Below are 18,325 nucleotides of genomic sequence, written 5' to 3' on the forward strand. Positions count from 1 at the left end.
TTCAAAGTGGTATACTTCTTACCCATCTTTTTCCTTTGTTTTTACTAAGTATCTTCTTCATTTTCCTTGAGTTTGTGCACTATTGGAGGTTACTTAAAATGGCTGAAATATGTGATTTAATTCACAAAAAGTGAAGGGGTTAGATACCCCTCCTTAAACTTGCTTGTCTAGTTTGTTCTCTCTTATTTTGGTTCACTTTCTTCACCTTTTTGAAGTAGTTTTAGCCACTGTTTTAGGACTATTTTTGGACTGTTTTAGGGCTGAAATATGTGATTAAAAGTTGCAAAATTCCATAGCTTTTTCTCTATTCTTTTTACTTACTTTCTCTTGCTTTTACCACCATTTTCTTGGCTTACAAAACTGATTTTCAGAGTTTAAAAAGACTGAAAAACATGGTTTAGAAGTCCAAAAAGTGGGGGGTTAGCCACCCCTCCTTGGTCTTGCTTACTAGTTTGATGTCTCCTTGTTCTTACCTATCTTTTATGCTCTTTAAACAAACTTTAGCTACTATTGTATATTAGGGGCTGTTTAAGGGTTGTCCTAATTTATTAAATTAGTTTATGCTTTGAATATTTGCTTATTGTATTGTACGTCCTCATAGCTTCGGTTGTTTAGGCCTTAGACGCCGAGTTGTTTGAGTTGATAGCTTTATTTGTTTAATTTCAATGCTGAAGAGTCACATTCTAACAATTGATCCCGCAATCTTTTCTATAACCTCCCTCTTTTCTTCTTTTCTTTGTTCGAAAGCTATTTCAAAAGATTGATGGTCATTCAAGGCATGGGAAAGAGACCTATGCTCAATGGTTTAATCTCTACGGAGGTTCATTGTCAAGGCATCGGATCTCTTTCATGCAACGAATCGCTTCTCGTTTGATATTACTTCTCGTTTAGTGGACTGAACCATCACCTTGGACAAATTGATTAAAGAATGGCAAGGACTAATAAAATTGACCTAAAATCAATGAAACCAACATAAATAAGACGAATAAAATTGGATGGATTCGGCCGAACGTTATGCCGGGTCCATCGCTTCGAGAATTGTCACTTATCAATCCATGATATTTTGATGAAACTTGAAGCGTGTCTATCTCCCTCTTTGAGCCTTCATGATAAGAGGGAGGGGTGATTTTCCATTACATTTATTCAATTTTGTCCAAACGTGTTCAAAATCATCAAGCCATCAAATTGTGCTTAATGGTGGTTTTAGGCTCGAAATCGTCCTTCTCTTGACAGCGAGGGGCCAAAGGGACAAATAGGGCCTAGAAAGGCTCTGTCTGCACTGACCTGGCCTCAGTGCACAAAACATTTTTTTGGCATAAAATTAGAGCCAACTGACACTTTTTTTGGCCCGAACGGATCTCATTTAAGGTCGGCTGACTCCCAATGTTTGCCATGCAGTGAGCTTTTGGCAGAAACAAAAGGCAATGGCTGAGGGTGAGGCAGAGAAATCTGGGCAGGTAGAGCAGCTTCTCGATACTTTGCATGCGATCATTGTGCCTCATTATTGCTTGTATTTTGTAATTATTATTGTTATACATAATTATTGTTGTAATTAATTATTATTATTATTATTAGTTATTGTTGTAGTTATTATTGCTGTTTATTTGTAATTGCACAGCTAGTTAACTTAGATTGCTAGTTTATTGCTCATTCAAATATCCTTGCTGCAATAAATTAGATGGGTAGCTTAGTGTTCCTTGAATTCGTAATAAGTAGTTAATTAATTTAGCTAATTAGTATTTATTTGAATTTGTAATAGTTAGCTATTAATCCGGACATTTGGACACTTATTCGGACCCTCTTGTACGAGGGCAAAATATGTAATCATTGTGTATGTCTTCCAACCCCCATTTCTTTCTCCCTTATATTTACCCACTTACGATGGCAGCATCATATTTACTTAGCATTTTCCATGACGTGCATCCATTTGTCTTACACGCATAAGGGCTGGGCTCGTCATTCTAACCAATGTCAATTTCAAAATTCTTTGCTCGAATACATGATTCATTGCATGCTTTGAATTGGTTCATATGCCATGTTAGTAGGCGAACTCGTTAATTTACATAATGTGTGTGTCGCATTAGTCATATTGCATTGTTTAGGAGCATGCATTTATTCTCATTATTTTGCTTTATTTGGCTTGCCTTGGAGTACTAGGTGAGCATTTATTGCTTTGGCATATTGCATTGCGTGTTAGTGTTGCCATATCAACCATATTCTATGAGGCTAAGTGCTTAAATGATATACCTATTTGAATGCCTGTGGATGAAGGCCTTCGTTTAAATTGGGATAAATTGATTAATGTACAAAACAAGCTCGCTTTTCCAAGTGACATGTATTCAAAACACTTTTTCAAAACAAACATAAAATCAATGCATTCCAAATTTTTCAAATTGTCTATACTTGTGTGCATCACCTAGCAAAAATAGCATAATAACCGGAATAAGAACATATAATGTAAATAAGAATCACATCATGATTAGTAGAGGCCGATTTAATCAAGCGAGTGGGATGCTCAATTCATGACTTTCCCCTCTCGTACCTAAGTTCCTGAGCTGAGACACTTTGGTGATGACGGACTAGTAATGGCCTTTGGCACGAGTCACGAGTTTCCTAAATTTCTCAAAAATATTTAGGTGGCGACTCTGTAATCTGGCAAAATAGTCTATTTTTGGCATTTGATTCAAATATCGATTTTCCAAAAGATTTGCCGGATTTTGACTCATTTGTGTTTCTTTATTTCACGTTGCACTTGTGAATTCAGATTCAAGAACCACGAGAGTCCGAACTGTAGGGCTAAGTAAGCTACACTAACACACTGACATTGCATTCAACCAACATGGAAACCAACAATGTTATACCCAAACTGAAAATAATGACATTGTAATCACACATCACCTACAAACTATATACACCAAAAACCTTGGAACTTCTGACCACATTCCAACAAAACAACACAACCAACACCACATACAGCAATAACATCACATAACACCATCGCAAAAACACATAATAACCCAAACAACAAAATAATTTCAATTACAGCATGTTACACTAGCAGAACTAATACCCCCAAAATTGAAGGACACCACATGACAGTAACCCAAACCAATTCTAAATCCACATTAACTAATGACACATAACGATAGTATAGACGTTTAACTAAAATTATGTAAGTACCATTAACGCTAAACCCAATCTACAACACCACTCACACAACTCAAAACATCAGACAAAATGAATAAAACAACATCACGAGCACATACATGCCACCATGGGTTTGAAACACAATCATCGACTAATGTGGAAGGTAATAAATCAACCCGTCGGCAAGACGTCATCAACAACAACTATAACGACGAATTGACTTAGTGTCGGACCCTAATTGGCACTAAAAATGTACATGAAAGGATTTTTGTGTTCATAGGATTTAGGATGAAACACCAATGTTAAATTGGCCAATGCAGACTGTGAAATTAACGTTACCAAAATCGAATGATGCAAAAAATGGAGCAAACTTCGTGGAACCTTCCATTTTCATTTTTTTCGTTTTTATCAGGATGGTGGGAAACCCAAAAAACCTACAATACGCTTTTTGGACAAATTTGTAAATTCCACATTACACAAACCTACATATACCCCTAATATTGGTACAACAGGTGTGTAATTGTTGTACAATTATGTCATTAACATTGAAATGAGACCTATGGATTCATCAGATAAAAAACAAGACTAAATGGTTGAAAAGATTTAAACTTGAGATTTATTGGTGTTTTATCCTTTTTTTGTTTTCTTTTCTTTCTTTTTTTTTTGTAATTTTCCAATTATTTATTATTAATAATTAATAATTAATTATTATTTTTTAGAAAAAGAAAGAAAGAACTAGAAGTTTTTGGAGAATGAGGGAAAGGAATGGAGAGGGCGAGAGTTCCTTGTGTGTCATACAGCCACCACCACTAAGGAATGGGGAGGGCGAGAGCTCCAAGGGAAAACCTATCGTTCCAACCTAAGTATTATTAGTTGAAACAGTGGGTCTTACTACTTATTTTTCTCTTTTAAGGAGACAATTAGACACTTATCTAAACATAAATAGTGCGGAGCAATGCTCTTGAAGCAATGAATAATTTCTCCTTCCTTTCACAAACGATCACTATTTTCTCGTAAATTTCAGATTACTCATCTTTTCCTTCATCACCAAGTCAATTCAATCTTTCTACCTCTCTAACTATATAATGTCGCACACCTCTCACCCTCTTTCATCATATACAATTCTCAATTCTTCTATCAAATCTCTCTCACTCACTCACTCACTCACTCCCTCCTTCAAATCTTTTTCTCTAAAAGGTTATTCATATTCTCGATTCTAGTTATCTGATATCAATGTATTTGATTATTTTCTTGTGTTTCTCTAATAGATTTGAACAATTTACGATTTGAATTTTTGAATTTTTTTTTTGTGTTGAATAAATGCAGATCTTTGTGAAAATTCTAACAGACAAGACCATTACTCTCAAGGTCGAGAGTTCTGATACGATCGACAACGTTAAAGCGAAGATTCAGGACAATAAAAGAATTTCTTTGGATCAGCAGCGTCTAATCTTATCGGAAAATACCTCAAAGACGACCGTACCCTCCTCGACTAAAGCATCCACAAAGAGTCAACTCTTCATCTCATCCTTCGTCTTCGCGGTGGTACGCAAATCTTTGCCAAAACCCTAACTGGCAAGACGATTACACTCGAAGTTGAGAGCTTCAACATGATCAACAATGTGAAGGCCAAAATCCAAGGCAATGAAGGAATTCCACGAGATCAACAGACGTTGCTCTTCACTAGAAAACAGCTTGAGGACGGCCGTACTCTCGCTGATTACAACATCTAGAAGTCTCCACGCTCCACCTTATGCTTCACCTTCACGGTGGTATACAGATCTTCATCAAAACCCTAACTGGCAAGACAATTGCGCTCAAAGTCGAAAGCTCCGAGACGATTGACAATGTTAAGGCCAAAATTTGTTGGAAAATTAGTTTTTATAAGGCTTATTTTAGGTCAACTTTGAGCCCAAAATTGAGTGGGCCCCAAATGTCTTTTGAGGTGGGTCCAAAGAGGTGACGTGTTCCTTGCCGCATGGCAAGTCACACGGTGAAGACGGTTCATCAAAACCATTTATGAGTGAATGGTAAGTTGACGTCGTTTTCGGGTTCGTGAAATTGATAATTAAAGAAGTAAATGTGGGTTTCCTCGAAATGAGTTGTCCCACATTGAAACATTAAGAGAGCTTTTGTATGTATATAAGCTCTAGATTACAACACTTAGGTTGGTCTCCAAGGGGCACCCCAAGTTTGTAGAAAGGACAAAGTGAACCTTAGCCCAAACCACCACACACGCGCCTGCACCGCCGCCCGGCCGGCCGAGTACGGGTGTGGGTCGGGTCGGTTCTAACATTAATTTTTTGGACAAAATTTATTTGAATTTTTTCAAAATTCTTGCAAGAAATAATTTGAATTTCAAAATGAAAATTTGAATTCAAATTTTTGTCGAAAAAATTGTGCCTCTTCCTTTTATTCCATATCAAATTATAACAAATTTTTGCACCTAGACAGATTCAAACTATTGAGCAGTTATCTGTCCAAAACTGCCAGCAAATCTGTTATAGTTTGAAACCATATCTGTTTATTTTCAAAAGTGCACCTGTTCATGTTGATTTCATACATGTTCGGGCAGTTTGTGTTGCCTATAATTTCAGATCATTCCAGCAGTGTTTAGGAATCCAAAAACAGTCTGAAAATTCCCTTTTTCTTACTGTCTAGAATTTATCTGTTTGCATTAGTCTTCATATTATTTTAGGAGAAAAAATTTAGAGAGTTTAGAACACAAGTTTTGTTCGTCGAACAAATTGTTTGGAGTGCTACTACAATTTGTGAAGATCATTGTATTCTGGGAGATAGACGCCACTTATCCGTAAGCACCATAACGGGGCGAATCTGTCTTAAGGACAGAGTCTCACACACCCGACTTGATCTTTTATTTTTCATTTGGTTCGGTAAAATAAATTCGGTGCGTAATTTATTTTATTTGTTTGATTTAGTTTCAATTTATTTATTGTACGCAGAAGATTGTTTCAACAATCTTAAGACAGATCAGAATTATTCTGTTTGCAAAAATTTTCGTTTGTTTCCCTTTCTCTTTCTTCTTCTTACAGAAATTATTTTCTGTAATTTTACAAAAAATAATATTCTGGTTGGAAAACAAATAGTAGCAATATACTGTTTGATAAATAGTAGTAATATACTGTCTATTTTCTTTGACAACTAGTAGTATTATACTGTTACTACTGGTGTCATTAACAATTCAGAATATTTATTTGTGGAATTTTATCATAAATTAATTTTGATTTTCATAAATTATTTCTGAGTGTTCATTAATTAAAATTCTGTTTTAGTATTTTAATTATTGAAGCGTTACAGAAATTTAATTTTCTGTGTGGAATTAATTTGGTTAAATAAAATTTTATTTTATTTTCAAATTAATTGGAAATAAAAGTTACATTTCTTGTTTCTTTTATTTTTTCAGAATTTAATTCTATGGTTTTGGTTTAATTTGTTTAAATAAAATTTTATTTTATTTTCAAATTAATTGGAAATAAAAGTTACAATTCTTGTTTCTTTTATTTTATAGAATTTAAAATTCTGTGTTTATGGTTTAATTTTCTGTGTAGTATAAAATTCTAATTATAATTTTGTTTTATAATTTAGAATTTATGGCTACTGAAACTGGTCAAACTAATGTTCAAACTAGTACTGGTATGGTGATTGCCATTGCGTCAATCCCTCCTCCTATTGTGACTATACCAGTCAATCATGGTGAAAAACCAGAGAACTTCTTAGGAATTGTTTTTAAAAGATGGCAGAAGAAAAAGCTATCTAAATGAGGGGAAAGTAAGAAGTACAACGTTAATGGCATGTGTTACATTTGTGACAAAGAGGGATATCGGGCTAAAGATTGCCGTTACAAACGTAAAGGCAAAGGAAGATCAAGTAAGAAGGTTGCTAAAGTCAAAATGACCAAAATGAATAAAATTTCCAATGGTGTAGATGTCATAAATCTTTTTGCAGTTGTTTTTGAGGCAAACTTTGTCAGAAATCCTAAAGAGTTGTGGGTGGACACTAGTGCTACTCGTCACATCTATGCCGACAAAAAGATATTCACATCTTATTTAGTGGTGGACAATGGTGAACAACGTTTTATAGGCAACTCTTTCACTTCTAAAGTTGAAGGACAAGGAAAGATTAATTTGAAAATGACATCCGAAAAGGAACTCACTCTTAACACTGTGCTGCATGTACCGGACATTCGCAAGAATCTTGTTTCTGAATCTTTGTTGAGCAAAAATGGGTTTAGGCTGGTTTTTGAAGGTGACAAGTTTGTAATTACCAAAAACGGGATGTATGTAGGGAAAAGTTACATGTCTTATGGCCTTTTCAATATGAATGTAATGACTGTTGTACCCTCTGTCATTAATAAAAATGCATCTTCTTATTACTTGCTTGAGTCTTCAAATTTATGGCATGGTAGACTTGGACATGTTAATTATGAATCTTTGCGAAGATTAATTAATATAGAATGTTTACCTAAATTTGACATTGATTCAAATCATAAATGTCAAGTTTACGTTGAGGCAAAATTATCCAAAACTCCTTTTCATTCAATTGATAGAAGTACGGAACCACTTGAATTAATTCATATAGTGACATTTGTGATTTTAAATCAATTCAAACTAGAGGTGGGAAAAAGTATTTTATCACTTTTATAGATGACTATACTAGATATAGTTATGTTTATTTAATTCGAACCAAGGATGAAGTTTTGGAAACTTTCATTCAATATAAGAAAGAAGTTGAAAATCAACTTGGTAAGAAAATTAAGAAACTGAGAAGTGATAGAGGTGGTGAATATGAATCACCTTTTGGTGAGTTTTGTAAAGAACATGGAATAATTCATCAAACCACCGCTCCTTACTCACCTCTGCAAAATGGAATTACTGAAAGGAAAAATAGGACTTTAAAAGAAATGATGAATGCCTTGTTAATAAATTCTAGATTACCTCAAAACTTGTGGGGGGAAACAATACTTTCTGCTAATTATACCCCTAAACAAAGTGAATCAAACACCTTATGAAATGTGGCATGGGAGAGTACCATCCTACAAATACTTAAAAGTGTGGGGGTGTATGGCTAAAGTGGCTATTCCTAGTCCTAAAAAGACTAAGATAGGTCCTAAAATAGTTGATTGCATTTTCATAGGTTATGCCAAGAATAGTAGTGCATATCGGTTTTTGATTCATAAATCAGAACATTTCGAAATGCATGTAAATACTGTTAGGTTTTTATTCTTGGCAACCCCGTTTGACAAAACTCCTTTCGGTTGTACTTATTTTTGCACTTTTTATTTCAGTGAGGCTATGAGTGTCTAGATGCGAATTCAACTCGAATTGTGCCTTGTAGAGAAGTTTGTGATGTTAATACTTTCAAAATTGCCACTTCGCTAATTATGACGAGGATCGAGCTCCCCAGAGAGCTCGCGGGGTCCAGGGGGCAACGTCCCTTGGCGGGTCCGGGGCAGCAAAATGCAAAAATGCATTCAAAGTTGCTTTTCCGCTTGAGAGAACATTCCCCCGCTCGAGCAGAGATTGGTGAGTTCCAGAAGTATGCGTGTCTGCAAAAATACTGTGATCCGTGTTTTGACGCTTGAGCGTTGAAATCCCCGCTCGAGCGCACACCCTGGTTTGGAACACGTCATATAGTGTCCCTGCTCGAGCGTCCATTCCCACGCTCGAGCGGACCTCGCGATTTCAGATTCTATAAATTCGCTTGTTACTCCAAATCTAAGGTTACGTCTCTAGATCTTCTTCTTGGGTTCTAGGGTTTATATCTGGGGCTATTTTGCTAGTTTTCTTTGATGTTTCATTGAGTATTCAACTCATGGTTTAAGGAGGATACATCAAAGGATTGTTTGTTCATACTAAACAAAAGAGAGAGTTATTCTTCGGTGGGTTCTGAAGAATTTGAGCCTGAAGCTTTGGTGGATTCTGGAGTAGCTCATCGTCAAGAAAATTCCGAGGTGAAGACGGGGTTGGAAGAGGCACATATGGGTTGGTTCAATTCGGGCATGGATTCACTAGGTAATTGAGAGTATACTTGTGTAATTCCTTTATATCTTCTTAGTGGATTGTTTTAAGGCTGTTGCCCGTGGTTTTTTATCACAATTAGAGGTGCTCCAATTGTGGTTTTTCCACATTAAAATCGTTATGTCGTTTTGTCTTGATTGTTTGATTGGGATTGTTTTATTGTTTAAAATCAATACATAATCACAAATCAATATCTAGGGAATTTCTAGATTTTTCAAATACTATTATTGAATCTCAGAATGCATCTTTCTTTGAACATGTATTTCCAAATAAGACTGGACAAGAGACTAGTAACAATAAAAGATATCATGATGCTATTACTAGTCAGGATCAAAAATATGATCAAGAAGAAGAGCAAGAGTTAGATCAAAATGAGGAAGAGGAATCTAGGCGTAGTAAACGTGCTAGAACCTCAAAATCTTTTGGTCCAGATTTTCTAATATTTTTGTTATAAAATGAGCCTTTAACTTTTAAAGAGTCTATGTCCAGTCCTAAGGCTCCTCTATGGAAAGAAGTTATCAATAGTGAAGTTGAATCCATCTTGCAAAATCACACTTGGGAATTGGTGGATTTGCCACCAGGTTATAAACCTCTTGGGTACAAGTGGATTTTCAAAAGAAAAATAAAAGCGGATGGATCAATTGACAAATACAAGGCAAGACTTGTGGTCAAAGGATTTAGACAAAAAGGAGGTCTTGATAACTTTGACACATACTCACCGATTACTAGAATAACATCCATGAGAATGCTAATTGTTATTGCATCGTTGTACAATCTAAAAATTCATCAAATGGATGTGAAAACTGCTTTCTTAAATGGTGAGTTAGATGAAAAAATTTACATGGAACAACTAGAAGGTTTTTCTATTCCAGGAAAATAAAAGAAAGTGTGTAAATTGGTGTAGCAAGTCCGCCGGGGGGGGGCCTCATGCTGCAGTTCGGACTCGATTTGTGTCACGGTTCTTAATCTGAACCAAAGAGTCCAAATCTGGCAAATCGTTTTGAGAAACAGATTTTTGAAAAAGTAGTGCCAAACATGGACTGCTTTGCCAGATACAGAGTCGCCACCTAAATATTTTTTAAATGGGAAATTTAGGAAACCCTGACTCGGTGCCGAAGGCCACATGTCCGTCATCACCGGAGTTGTCTCGGCTCGGGAGCTTGGGTACGATCGGGGAAGGTCAGCTATGAGCACCCCCTTTCGCCCGGTCTGAAGACCGGCCTCTACTAACCGTGATATCCGTTTTTGAAAACTTTATGTGTTCCTAACCCAATTATTAACCTAGAATTACTATGTTGTGCGCGCAGCAAACAAGTATAGACCAAATCGCCCAAATTGGAACAAAAACATTTCATGTTTGTTTTGAAATTGGTTTGCTACTCGCAAGTAGGCTAAAATGCTGGTTTTGCCGCCCTCAAGTGGGCTTTTGGGAAAAGATGATTCTGCCACTATCCAGTGGGCTTAAAAATCCATGTTTTTAATGCATTATCCCAATTTAAGCAATTTGGCCTCCACCCACAGGCATTCAAGCAGTTTATCTCATGTAAGCACTTAGCCGCATGGTAAGCATATTATCATGGCAACACTCACACGCATGCGGGATGCTAAAGCATAACTACTTACATTGTACTCCGTGCCAAAACAGTAAACTAGTTAGCAAACATGCGTGTCCTAGTTCATGTTAAAATGACTAATGCAACACATACAAGATGCAATTTAAGTAGGCTCGGCTAACTTAAGCATGGCATGTGATATGCAACCAATTGATTCATGTATTCAATTTTGAAATTTGAAAATACGAATGCGGTTAGTATGATGTACCGAGCCTGGTGCATGTCAACAAATACATGAATGCACGCATGCATATCATAAGGTATGCTAATTTCAAAAATGCCCTAATCTACCATCATAAGCAGGTAAATAAAAGGGAAGAAAGAAATGGGGATTGGAAGACATACACACACTCACCCACACTTATTACATATTTACCCTCACTCAGAGGGTTCGAATTAATATTACAGTCCCAAAATAAAGAACAAATAAAATTATTACAAAATTTCCTAATTAATTAAAAGAAAGGAAGCAAAAGAAAGAAGAGGGTGGCCACAGCCTCTGCCTCGGGGTGCGCAGATGATGCATGCTCGAATCCGTCCTGCCCGGAAAACCCGTACTATACTCCTGTTGTCTCTGTTTGTACTGCCTTGTCTTTCTGAAAATTGCCAAAGTACTGGAGCAAGCTCCTTGTATCCTGCAGAGCACCACCGGCCAGACAGAATTGCCACCGGCACTTCTCAATTACCATCGGCACTTTATTGGATCCATCGGCACTCCAAATAGTGCCGGTCGGCACTAAATTCTGCCGGTCGGCAGAAACTTCCTGCAGAAGACGATTTGACAGCAAACAGAGAACAGACAGTGCATGGCATGGAATTTTTAGACACATGTGAGCATGGTCATACTTCTTATCATATTTTGAACTCAAAGAAGCGTGACTTCCGATCCTTGAACCATCAATGGTACATGGCGGGTCAAAGGATCGAATTTGCCATTTGATATGAAGATGTATGCAACGAACAACATGAAAAACCGAGGCCTTATCAAGTTGGAGTCAAAGGTCCCGATGACCGGGAATCGAGGCACATTACATCACTTGAAGTATGAATGGTCCTTGATTCCCACACTTGGTTTGACACCCCAAACCAAGTAAATGCAATGCATGTAATGCTCACAAGCCTCAAATGTATCATGCCACTAAGATGTAAAGCACAACAAGCATTATGCAACCAACATAACAAATATACAATGCCAAGCATACAAGATATAGACATGATGCAAACATGGACCAAATTGGCCATGGGATTGATGTGCTACAAAGCTTAATGGAACACCTATGCAACAAACATGGAGCAAGCATGCAAGAGGGCTTAAAATGACAAAGGGGCAGGCCCTCATCCTTCTCAAAACAGTGGCCAAAAGTGCTCAAAATGATGAACAATCAACTCATGTTAACAAGCAAACTTATGGTCCCAAAGTTAAGGCACAAAAGGAGACAACTCCCCTCCACCAACATGACCTCTCATGGCATGATCAAAACAAGTAAAAACAGAGTTTTTGCATGCAAAATAGGACCCCAAAAACTCTTAATATAGCAGCTAAAGTATCTCCCATGAAGCATATGCACTAAGGCTCATTCCTAGGCATAAGAGGACACATCCTCAAGGTATGAAAGGGGCCATGCGTGCACACATGCAAGCGTGATTCTTGGACTAAAATGTGGTCCTTAGATGATGTCAAATCATGAAGATAATCACAAACATACATGTTAGAGGTCAACATGCTCAAAGCTTTTAAGCTAAAATACAAAGCAACCCTAACAAACATGTCAAGCATGACTAAATGGATAACCAATAAACCTTAAGCATGGAAAAACATCACTAAAAACTTCATGGAACTAAACCAACTCTCACAAGAATCATGGCCTAATCATGGGATGTGCTTCTAAGCAAGATGGAGCAATACAAAGCAAGTATTACAAGCATACAAGGGGGCCCAAATCCGACCAAAAACAGAGGTTATATATGACCTAAGATGCCTAAAAAAATACTGAAATGAAGCCAAGAAACAATAAGCACACATGCTATCCCTTTAAGCCCAAAAAGCAAGGAAACAAAACCAAAAAGGGAGAGGGGTGTCCCTCCCCTATGCAAGACTTCAAACCAACCTTTTTGACACTAAAATACACTGACTTTTAGTGATGAAAAGATCAAAATGCTGAAGTGAACAAAACCTTATCAAAGAGGCACCAAAATAGACCAAACAAGGCCTATGAGGGTGAGTTTGCACTCAAACCACAAAAGGACCTTAATGAAAGTGCTAGAGCAGGAAAATTTAAGCCTTTTTCATGTTATACACAAGAGCTAAAACAGTAAACAAAATAGGTAGAAAACCAATGCAAGTTTGGGGAATAAAAAGGAAGATGCTCACCCTTGAAGAACCCTTGAAGAACAAAGAGTCTAACCTCCTTCTTTAGATCAAAACCAGTCCAAAACTCAAGAAACAACTCCTCCAAGTCCCTCAATCTCGGCGTAAGGTGTAATGGTGTGTGTAATGGTGCAAAAGTAAGGTAAAACACACCTTTTGAGCCAAGAAACACACATAAGAAGGGAGAGGGAGAGAGGTATAGAGATAATATGTATCTATATCTCTAGAGGCTGGTTTTTGCTTCTGTTTTTCTAACCTAGAACCAAGAGGAAAGCCCCTCTCTTATAGAAATCCCTCTTGCAAAACTTATACAACAAGCTTGGCTAGAGGGAAATCCCTCCATACACGTGTATGGAGGGGGAAGGAGTTGGTGCCAGCTATCACAGCTGGCACAAAATATCTCCATAAAGTGGATGAACAGTGGTCGGCTGCCCAAAAATGTCATTTCGACAAAAAACAGTGCCGACCGGCAAAAAATTATGCCGACCGGCAATAAAGTATGCCGACCGGCAAATAAAAGTGCCGATGGAAGAAAGAGGCCAGCCGGCGGCCTCCAGCCACTGCCGGTGGTGTGTGGGGCTGGTCTACAAGCCCTATCCTGTCCTCCCAAGGTAAAACACAAGTGTTCGGTGCAAAACCGGACACTAAACGGTCAAGTTCGGAGATCCTGAGACAAGGCGCGCGAGCCGAGACCTCCGGGAACTCCAAACGAACACAAACATGGAAGATCACCGTGTGTTCAAACAGTGACGTCCAAGTCTTGAGGACGGTCAAAAATGGGGTGTCTACAATTGGTTAAATCTTTATATGGTTTAAAACAATCGCCAAAACAATGGCATGAGAAATTTGACAAGGCAATGATGTCAAATGGATTTAAAATTAATGAGTGTGACAAAGGTGTTTATATTAAAAACACAGAGAAATGTTATGTCATTGTATGTCTTTATGTGGATGATATGCTCATCATAAGTAGTAATAATGATATGATTAAAACTACCAAGAAAATGTTGAATAAACATTTTGACATGAAGGGCATGGGGATTGCTGAAATTGCTGATGTAATTCTGGGTATGAAAATTACCAAAACATCAGAAGGTTATGCTTTGTCACAATCTCATTATATAGAGAAAATATTTGACAAATTCAACAAAGATGATGATCATCTTGCTAGAACACCTGTGGATGTTAATTTGTTTCTTTCTAAGAATGTATAGGAAAGTATTTCTCAATTAGAGTATGCCCAAATTATTGGAAGCTTAATGTACTTGATGAACTGCACTCGCTCAGATATAGCTTATGCCGTAAAAAAATTAAATAGATATATGAGTAATCCAAGTGTAGAACACTGGAAAGCAAGTATAAGGGTTCTAAGATATCTCTAATTTACTCGTAACATTGGGCTTAATTATGCTAGATATCAAGCAGTGCTTGAAGGGTATTGTGATGCAAATTAGATAGTGGATATTAGAGACTCGAAATCCACCAGTGGGTATGTCTTTACTATTGGTGGGGCGGCTATATCTTGGAAATCTTTCAAACAGACTTGCATTGCTAGGTCTATTATGGAATCAGAATTCATATCTATAGACAAAGCTAGGGAAGAAGCAGAATGGCTTCGCCACTTCCTTGAAGATATTCCAATGTGGCCAAAACCGGTGCTTGCTATGTGCATACATTGTGATAGTCAATCAGCAATAGGCAGAGCACAGAGTCATATGTATAACGGTAAGTCACGACACATTCATCATCAACATAACACCATGAGACAACTACTCTCTAATGGAATCATTTCCATTGAATATGTGAAGTATAAAGACAACATGGCGGATCCACTAATCAAAGGGTTAGCAAGAGAGTTAGTTGAGAATTCATCGAGGGGAATGAGACTTAAGCCTATTAAATAAGAGTTACCACAATGGCAACCCAACCTAGTTGACTGAAGATCCCAAGATCTAGGTTCAAAGGGACAACCGAGTTGTGTATGACTCAGAAGGATCACTGGGGAGTCAAACTCCTACCCATTTCTACGATGAAATAGTGATGTCTGCAGCGTTTTAGGTTAAGTAATACTTTTAATGATTCTTATGTCTAGGTAAACCTAGTAGAGTATGGCATGATACTCTTCATAAGAATCACCTATGTGAGTGTGAACTAAACCGGTTCTATGAGATTTGTGAAGGTTACAATTCTCTAGAGCACTCATGAAAGACCAGGTTGTTCAGGGCCAAAATGAACACAATAGTGAGAACTAAACTGTGTCTGGTAATATACTATGTGAGTTCAATTGTCTTGGTTTACACAAACGGCTGAACAGTTCAAGACATCATATTCACTGGTTAGCTAGTAAATCCGATAGTGTCTCACAAGGGAAGGTTCAAAGCCAAAAACTACCTATCATTTGCAGAATATTTTCAATTTCTGTACTCTCTGTATTTAGATCATGTTGTTGCATTTTCTCTCCGTCAAATTCCATTCATATGGGGGATTGTTGGAAAATTAGTTTTTATAAGGCTTTTTTTGGGCCAACTTTGAGCCCAAAATTGAGTGGGCCCCAAACATCTTTTAGGGTGTCCGAAGAGGTGACGTGTTCCTTGCCGCGTGGCAAGTCACATGGTGAAGACGGTTTGTCAAAACCATTTATAAGTGAATGGTAAGTTGACGTCCTTTTCAGGTTCGTGGAATGGATAATTAAAGAAGTAAATATGGGTTTCCTTAAAATAGGTTGTCCCACATTGAAACTTTAAGAGAGATTTTGTATGTATATAAGCTCTAGATTACAACACTTGGGTTGGGCCCCAAAGGGCACCCCAAGTTTGTAGAAGGGAGGAGTTATGAACAAAGTGAACCTTAGCCCAAACCACCACACACGCGAGCGCGCGCCGCCGCCGTCCGTTCGGCTGGTCGCGGGTGTGGGTGTGGGTCGAATTGGTTCTAACATTAATTTTTTAGACAAAATTTATTTGATTTTTTTCAAAATTCTTGTAGGAAATAATTTGAATTTCAAAATGAAAATTTGAATTCAAATTTTGTCGAAAAAATTGTGCCTCTTCCTTTTATTCCATATCAAATTATAACAAATTTTTGCACCTAGATAGATTCAAACTGTTGAGCAGTTATCTGTCCAAAACTGCCAGCAAATCTGTTACAGTTTGAAACCGTATCTGTTCATTTCAAAAATGCACCTGTTCAGGTTGATTTCATACCTGTTCAGGTAGTTTGTGTTGTCTATAAATTCAGGTCATTCCAGTAGTGTTTAGGAATCCAAAAACAGTCTGAAAATTCCCTTTTTATTGCTGTCCAGATTTTATCTGTTTGTATTATTCTTTATATTATTTTAGGAAAAAAAATTTAGAGAGTTTAGAACAAAGGTTTTGTTCGCCAAACAAAGTTTTTGGAGTGTTACTACAATTTGTGAAGATCATTGTATCCTAAGAGATAGACGCCACTTATCTGTAAGCACCATAGCGGGGTGAATCTGTCTTAAGGACAGAGTGTCACACACTTGACTTGATCTTTTATTTTTCATTTGGTTCAGTAAAATAAATTCGGTGCGTAATTTATTTTATTTGTGTAATTTAGTTTCAATTTATTTATTGTACACAGAAGATTGTTCCAACAAAATCCAAGACAAGAAAGGATTTCCACCTGATCAACAGACGTTGATCTTTGGTGAAAAGCAATTAGAAGATGGACGAACTCTGACAGATTTCAACATCCAGAAGGAATCGACTCTTCACCTCGTGCTTTATCTCCATGGAGGTATGTAAATCTTTGTCAAGACGCTCACAGGAGAAACAATCACTGTGGCAGTTGAGAGCTCGAACACAATCGATAATGTCAAGGCCAAAATTCAAGATAAGAAAGACATTCTTCCAGATGAGCAGAGGTTGATTTTTACCAGTAAACTTATAATAACCAGAAGGAATCAACATTGCATTTGGTTCTGCGATTGAGAGGTGGAATGCAGATTTTTGTGAAGACTTTGACCGCAAAAACTATTACTCTGGAGGTGGAGAGTTTAGATACGATTGATAATGTGAAAGCTAAAATTTAGGATGAAGAGGGGATCCTACCAGATCAACAGAGGTTGATCTTCGCGGGAAACCAGCTTGAAGATGGGCGCACTCTTGCTGATTATAATATTTAGAAGGAGTCCACTCTCCACCTTGTTCGTCGTCTCTGTGGTGGTGATCTTTGAAGCCTTTATGGGTCTTTTGGTTGGTAATTTCTATGGTATGATGTATTTTTAGTAAATGATAGTTTTTTGTGAGTCTGGATGTGTTGAAGTTTCTATGATGTTTGATACATTTTGTGTGCGTAGTTTGGATCTTTCTAAATAAATCTTGGAGAAAATATTATTTCACCCTCTAAATTTTTACGCATTTTTTAATTTGACTTTCAGACTTCGATTGATATCAATTTTACAACCAAACTTTGAAAATTTTGATCAATTTGGCCCCTACCGTCACATTTCGTCTACAATTGAACGAAATGTGCTGACGTCGGGGGTAAATTGATTTTTAAAGTATAGTTTGGAATTTAAATTGATTTTTAATTTAGGGGACAAATTGATTTTTAAGATATAGTTTAGCGGGTAAAATGAAATTTCAAATGAACTTTGATGTTATGTCAGCACATTTCCTCCAATTGTAGACGAAATGTAATAGCAGGGGTCAAATTGATCAAAATTTCAAAAGTTTTGATGTAAAATTAATATAAATCGAAGTCTAAAGGTCAAATTGAAAAACACGTGAAAGTTTGGGGTTAAAATGATATTTCCTCTAAATCTTGTTTTGTTTTGTAGTTGTGTTTTTTGCTTTCTATGTGCTTGATGAAGGATCGAGGTACCCATTTGATAAGTTTAGGAGATTTAACAATGATTTTTGGTTTAGTTCTTGTAGTTTGGGAACCTCAATTTCCCAGCAATGAGTAAGCACCCCTATCTAATCAACATAAAATTCGAAATATGTACAAATTTCTATCATCCCCTTTAGGCTGTGCAATGATTACGCACATTGCCCACCCCTCTCTCTCTCTCTCTCTCTCTCTCTCTCTCAAACATGCTTCTCTCAATTCAGTAACATGGTTAGAACTGGGCCCTTCTTTCAATTCAATTTTTACCTTTGTGACGGTAGAGTGTTGCTTTACCATTGTGGTGG

General features: G+C 37.1%; 1 pseudogene; it reads left to right on the plus strand.

Annotated features, from left to right (window-relative positions):
* Positions 1–4,467: 4,467 nt before the first annotated feature.
* Positions 4,468–17,364, plus strand: LOC114302117 (polyubiquitin-like; annotated as a pseudogene).
* The last annotated feature ends 961 nt before the right edge of the window (positions 17,365–18,325 follow it).

Source organism: Camellia sinensis, chromosome 10 (genome assembly GCF_055761805.1).
Source record: "Camellia sinensis isolate YWXY chromosome 10, ASM5576180v1, whole genome shotgun sequence".
In the NCBI taxonomy this organism is placed as follows: Eukaryota; Viridiplantae; Streptophyta; class Magnoliopsida; order Ericales; family Theaceae; genus Camellia; species Camellia sinensis.